The following is a 7,285-nucleotide window of genomic DNA, read 5'->3' on the forward strand; positions in this document are numbered from 1 at the left end:
GTGTGTGTGTGTGTGTGTATGTATGTATATGTATATGTGTATGTATATGTATGTATGTATAGATGTGTATATGTGTGTATATGTGTGTATATACATATATATATATATATATATATATATTAATAGAAATGCTCTTCTTGGAGGATTTTTCATACATCTATCTGTTTCAGGTATTCAGGCTGGAATCTCTATAAATAATTTACTAAACTATTGATCAAACCCTCTTTGAGAGGACTGTCATACCCCTCACTGTGCCTGGGACTGAGGGATAGAAGCCCCAGGGTGGGGGCTGCTTTAAATCAATCAATTGACATTAATGTAATGTCTAATTAGCCATGGGTGGGCTTGCACTTTGAATATGGGAAAGACCCCAGGCAATGACTGGTGTTTTAAAGAGCTGAACAGAGGATACATATCAATCACTATTTGACATGGAAACCTAGAGAAAAGAATCAAAGGTGCACCTTCTCTGTTTTCTCTGTGATCTATTTCTTTTACTAGGAAAGGTACAATTCAATTCTTTGAAATCTTTTTTTTTTTTGCTTTTACCCTTAAAGATGGAAAGGTTTTTGTAAACTCTGAAGTCTTGTACAAATAAATGCTTTTCACCATCATCTTCTGAAGCCACATAAATAAATTCACTTCTTACAGTAAGTTAAAACTTGCATATTTAGATAGAAAATTTGCTATGACTTCATTCATAAAGTCCAATCATCCTGGGGAAGAATTATATCAGTATAATAATGGTTATAATAAAATTGGAATTATTATTAGAAAATATGTTTCAGAATCTTGAACATTCAATATTTAGTTTGATATTTTGAAAAAAAAGAGAATTCAGTGTAATGGGAGATATCTTGTTTAATGATTAATAATTTCACCAGTGTTAAAGCCTAGGATTAGATTAAGGAATTAACTTTTATTGAAAACTGTAGGCATGCAATTCTTTTCTTCTTATTTCTTCTTCTACTGAAACTTGCTTTAGTTCTGGACAGATGGCTCAGAGATTTCCCCAGCTGTGCCTTGGGCACATTTAACTACTATCAACACTATTACTATTACAAATGAAAAGCATTCTGACAAAGGACAATTGGTTCTTCCCTTGCCTGGCTCAACCATCTCAGTGACCACATGTTAAAATTGCAGAGTGATGATTAGATGAGGATCAGGGATTAGTGTGGTGCCTTCAGAGTCTGTCAGAAACTTAAAAAAAAAAAAAAGACAATCTGATTCAGTCTGAAGAGTTACTGACTTTGTCTTCTTTCCCAACCAACATCAGTATAAAAGTAGATAATTCTAAGCCTGGCTCCAATTTTTTGAACTATGCATCTTCCTTCTTATGCTTTGTTTGTTTCTTAGTCTGTTTAGGATTCTCAACATTAGTCTGGCAAATGTAGAGGGGTATTGAAAGATGAATATTTATATACATGATGTCCAAATTCAGCGCAGATTTAAGCTTTAATGGAGGGGAGAGGGGTGGAAAAGAAAAAGAACAAGTATTTATATAGCATCCACTAAGTGCCTGGCACTGAGCTAAGTGCTTCTTACAAATATTATCTCATTTGATAATAGTTTGATAATAGTTTGCTAAAATAGCTTTATAAGATTAAAAGCACACTAAGATCTGCTTTGTGAAGCTGTATGTCATATAAGGAATTCATGTTGTGGACAGAGTTCTAACAAATAGATTCTATACAATTTAGGGGGCTCATGACAAGATAAATGAACACAGCCTTTCTGGGGACAGTGGAATGAGGTAAAAGGACCCTTGTGGAATTCAAATTTGCACTAATGTGACAAGATCAGGCATTATGGGAACAGAGTGATATAATCTTTCACTGAAGAATAATAGCAATTATACTGTCAGGAGTGCAATAGGAAGATCTGTGGCTCCAAGAAGCTGTAGCATTTGCCGTAGACACACTGCAGTAAAACGACATTCACAGGTGGGCTAAACCAGGTTGAAGATCCTCAAATCCATGTATGAGTCTGGTGGATGTCTATCCCAAGCATGTGAAAACTTCCCTGATGCAATGGGTAGAGGAGAACAATTTGTTCCAATGGCCATGAATGTGGCTGAAGAGGGTGGAGCACTTAGAGCTTGGTCAAACACTGAAGATGCCAAGGTCACCCTCTTAATCCCAGGCCCTCTCTGGTTGTCTGTCTGTCTATCTATCTATCTATCTATCTATCTATCTATCTATCTATCTATCTATCTATCTATCTGGAAGCACTTCTTTATAAAATTTAATTTGAAGAACATTTATTAAGGCAACACAATGGGCAAAGCCTTGTGTCAGGTGCTGGGAATAATACAAAGACAAAAATAAAACATTCATTTCTGTCTTGCAAATTAGATAGTACTTACATGCATTTGGTATCTCTCTGTCTCTCTGTCTCTGTCTCTGTCTCTCTCCCCTTTCTCTTTCTTTGTGTCTATTTTTTCTATTTATTCATCCATCCATCCATTTATATTATTTGTTTCTCCCTTCTTTACTTCTGTTAAATGCTCCCTACCAAGAAGATGTTAGCTACTTGTCAACCCTCTTTATGTCAAATGTAGAGAGATGTCACTTTGTTAGTCTTTGCCTGGAAGAAGTTCTCTGTCAGGAAGAAAGGAAACAGGTTAAGTTAAGCTTCTTACTGACTTAAAAGGAAATGGTGGTTTTTGTCACCCTGATCCTCAAAACCACATTGAATAGGAAGAATGAGATCAGGGGGAAGGCAATGGCATATATTTCAATGTGTCATATTGATCTACTTTTTCATATGAAGCTTAATTTTTAAAAATGGGATTGCCAAAAAGCATACAGTTCCACATTCTATTGTTTACAATGGCTTCTTGGAGGTTTTTACCAGCTATCTTCAGCATTGATCAAAGACTTCTTACCTTGCACCAATTTGATGAGAGAGCATGTTAGTTAGGTAGTGCCTACTTCACTAATAATGAATGCACAAAATTAAAAATAAATTGGTGGCAGCTAGGTGGCACAGTGGATAAAGCACTGGCCTTGGATTCAGGAGTACCCGAGTTCAAATCCAGCCTCAGACACTTGACACTTAACTAGCTGTGTGACCCTGGGCAAGTCACTTAATCCTCATTGCCCTGCAAAAATAAAAACAAAAAAAACAAAAAATAAATTGGGGGCAGCTAGGTGGCGCAGTGGATAAAGCACTGACCCTGGATTCAGGAGGACCTGAGTTCACATTTGGCCCCAGACACTTGACACTGACACTTAGTAGCTGTGTGACCCTGGGAAAGTCACTTAACCCTCATTGCCTGGCCAAAAAAATAAAAATAAAAGGCCAAGGAGCAGCAGATTATAGTAGGAAAAGTTTTGGTTTTGAAGATGAAGGATCTCAAATTCACATACCAGCTCTGTTACTTCTTGTGCAACCTTGGACAAATCATTTGACCTCTCTGTGCCTCAGTTTCACCATCAGTAAAATGAGGGATTATAGATCTGAAGCTGGAAGGGATCTCAGAGACTCTGCATAACTAGTAAATGGCAGTGCCTCACTTACTCTGGCCACTTAATCCAACTGGTACTCAGAAAAGACTTTGCACCATGACACCATGGATAGTCATTCCTCTTTTCTTTGAAGACTTCCAGTGAGGGGGAAAAAATAACCACCTCCTGATCTCGGAGAAGCTCCACACGATTTTGGTTGCCATTTGGTTAAAACAGAAATATAATTCTATGTGGAAAGAGTGCCATAAAGTCAGATGACACGTTCAGCTCTGCTACTTAGCAATGTGATTTTCCATTGTCACAACTTTTCTAGGCCTCAATTTCCTCATCTGTAAAGCAAGGAATTGAATAAAATGATATCTAAGGTCTCGTCTAATTCAAAGTCTATAATGCTATGATGTTTAATAAAACATTTCCTAAGATAGAGAAGAAATACCTTAAAAATGTCTTTTCTACCAAAAAACTATTTTTACCTTTCGCCCTAATTAAAAAAAAAAATCCCAAATAAAATAAAGCTCAAGACACAGACAGGAAGCATACTTTAAAATTGCAAATTGTTTTTTTTTAACACAATAGAATTTTAAAATATCACTGAAGGAAATATAATTCTGTACTACTTCATTTAATACATTTAGGCTCAGTGATGGTTACTGCTATTATTCTTAGATGATGATATTAAACTCTTGGCTTCCACTATTTCTTCGAAATAGGCACAACTTGAAACAATACATTTTCTACTTCAGTGAATATTCATTAATAGGATACAATAGTGTGTGTGGGTGGTGGTGAGCTTTTTTCTCATTTTGCTAAGAATGAGTTTTTAAATAGTAAGAGTAAGGATTTAGTCTAGATATAAAGACATACTTTCTTCCAGGGGCTGTGGAATACCTACCTCTGGATTTTTTTTTTCTTTGTAAGCAAAGGTTAGACAGTTCTCTCTCCAGTTTTTTTCCAGTTAAACCCTGCTAACCTAGAGCCAGGAAAAAGGGCAAGATGGTTTCTGATAGTTCCTTCAAGACCAATGACTGGTTATCAGTGAACTCCCATAGTAGTGGGCCAGGTTTCATTTCATAATAGCAAGGAAATACTGTAGATGGACAACTCTTATGGGTTGGTCAGAATGACTGTGCCTTTGGAATCTATCCCAAGGGGTGCGTTGAGGCAGAGACTCTGGGAACTGCATCTGGTGCTGGCAAGGGTAGTAATTGATGATTTAATGGGTCTTTTCCATTTCCAGGTCTTATGATATATTACTACCACTGTTTAGTGGTTATATTCTAATATATTCGTATCCACATGGTAACAGACACCGACCAAACAATTGTGCCATCAAACTTTAGAATTTGATTCTTTTCCATTCCTGTGGAGCAAGTCCAAGACAGTGTGGGTTATTTAATTTTTTTTCTCTTTCACTTTGGCTCTGAATATGTGCCTCACCTTTCTGACTCTGAACCATGGTGTAGCATTATTAGATTTCAGACTATTTGCTGCAGAGGTTTCTGTGAAAGTTTATTAGTCTGAAATCTTTTTTGTTTGGAAGTTAAAAGTCCCTGGTGCCTTCAATCTGAAATCTATTTACTTTCCCAAAAGTGATGCATGCTCTCTGTTTGGGGATGCCAAATAAAAGGAGTTCTGTTTTCAGTTTCCTGCATGTTTCTCTGTGTGTCTCTGGGGCACAGTGGTGATGCTCAATAGACCATCCAAGTCTTTACATACTGGGAGCAAGTCTGTTGGTACAAGTTGGTGACTGGCATGCCACTGTTGTGGAGGGAGATAGAATTGCTACACTTGCTATTGAACTGGGTCACTGGACAGGCTGTCAGAAGAAAAAGGGTACAAGGAAGTATTAGGGCCTTTTTTTTTGTTTTGTTATGTGGGCATGTTGAATGCAGGCTACTCAACTCCCATTTTGCTTTTACTGAAACAGAATAAGGTGGCATACAATGACAGTGACAGGAAGGGAGGGGGGAAAGGGTACCCCCATAACAGGTGCAGCCAACATGGCTACCACTTTCCCACACATATCAGTCAGTCTCCAGTGGCCTCATGAGCCCTGAATATGAAATGGCATTGGGGATCGGATATCTGCCAATTAGGAGGGTAAGAGCAAAAGAGCAGCAAGTGAGTGGGAAGGAGGAGCAGCTTTGGGCTTACTGGGAGTCTGGGGAGCTGTTGTTTGGCCACTGGAGCTTGGTCATTACCATATTCAAAGCCCTAATGTGTAACACTAGCCATGTTATTTTGCTTCCAATAATCACACTCTGCTGAGGTCTAGCAATGGTATCTAGGTGATGAACACACAGACAGCCCCTATTCTTCTCATTTTCTTTTCAGTTGCAGAGCTGCTGGTAACATTTCTTCAGGTGGGGCTAGGCAGTGCTTAGCAACATGGATACCCCATCAAACAAATAAGGGCTGTCTTCATTAGGTAGTCTTATGCCCTGTTCCTGTACCAACTCCCTCATAATCTTTCTAATACATTATATGCTTTTAATTGACTGATAATATGCGTCATACCTTTAGAACACATATTTATAGGCATTTGACATCAATTGGAAGACAGAGGATAATAAAGTACGAGCTAGAAGAGGTTTTATCTAATTGAACCCTTTTCATTTTATGACAAAGTAACTGAATCTCACAGACAGGACAAAATTAGGAGGTATTTCATTTTTGTAGGTGTTATACATCTCTTTTTAGTGACTACATCTAACTCTAAGTGTAGCTTTCTGCCCTATTTTTTCCAATAAGAGGGAGATTCATTTCATTATCTGTTCTTCATGGTTTTTTAATTATTTTGAATTATGCATCCTTTTAATGATTTCCTTTTTGATTACATAAACCATTCTACATACAACTCTCATTCTCATTATTTCACTGGGAACTACCTCATATAGTGGTTCAATAGGAGGTTATTTTTTGAAAGATTTGTTAAAATGCTTCCTTCTGAGGATAAGAAACTAACCTGGGAGGGAGAAATGCCACGAAGAAAATACATATTATTCTGTTCCTGGTTCCTTTTTGTCTATTAATAGTATCTCTGATTAGGAGAAAGAGATAGTTGATAGAAATATTGCCTCAAAATATCATAACAATAAAAAGAAATAAACTGAATTCACTCGAGTGGACTTTTCTTAATCTTACATTTTCAGTATTTCATATCTGTGTTAATATCATCAAATGACCAGTGTGGGAACTTTAAAAAACAACAACTGGGGGCAGCTAGGTGGCACAGTGGATAGAGCACCGGGCCTGGAGTCAGGAGTACCGGGGTTCAGATACGGCCTCAGACACTTAGCACTTACTAGCTGTGTGACCCTGGGCAAGTTACTTAACCCCAATTGCCTCACTAAAAAAAAGAAACAAAAAAACCCCAAACAAACAAAAAAACCAAAAACAAACAAAAAAAACACCAACAACTATTTTTATTCCAGTACTACCCCCTCCTTGGGAATCAGAGACATAAGATTCTGTGCTCTAGGGTTAAAAAGGACCTTTGCTGAAATTTAGTCTAAAGTTCCTATATTTGGAGAAAAATAAAGATCAAAGAAATGATGACACTTCTGCTTGAGGTTGGATAAGAAAGTAATAAAAGTAGAAGAGAGAAGGCAAAGGTGCTCAATTTGTTTTCTTCTGTTTTCTCTACTAAGAGGACTGACCTTTGCCCTAGAGATGTCAGAACAAATTGGTTAACAGGGAGCTGTTACCCAAGAGAAGTAAGGAATACCTAGTTAATGTTAATCAATTAAATAACATGTCCCAGAAGAACTACATGGTTGAATACTAGCCCAAACAGCACAAGTGATTGCAGA

Source organism: Dromiciops gliroides, chromosome 4 (assembly GCF_019393635.1).
Source record: "Dromiciops gliroides isolate mDroGli1 chromosome 4, mDroGli1.pri, whole genome shotgun sequence".
Taxonomy (NCBI): domain Eukaryota; kingdom Metazoa; phylum Chordata; class Mammalia; order Microbiotheria; family Microbiotheriidae; genus Dromiciops; species Dromiciops gliroides.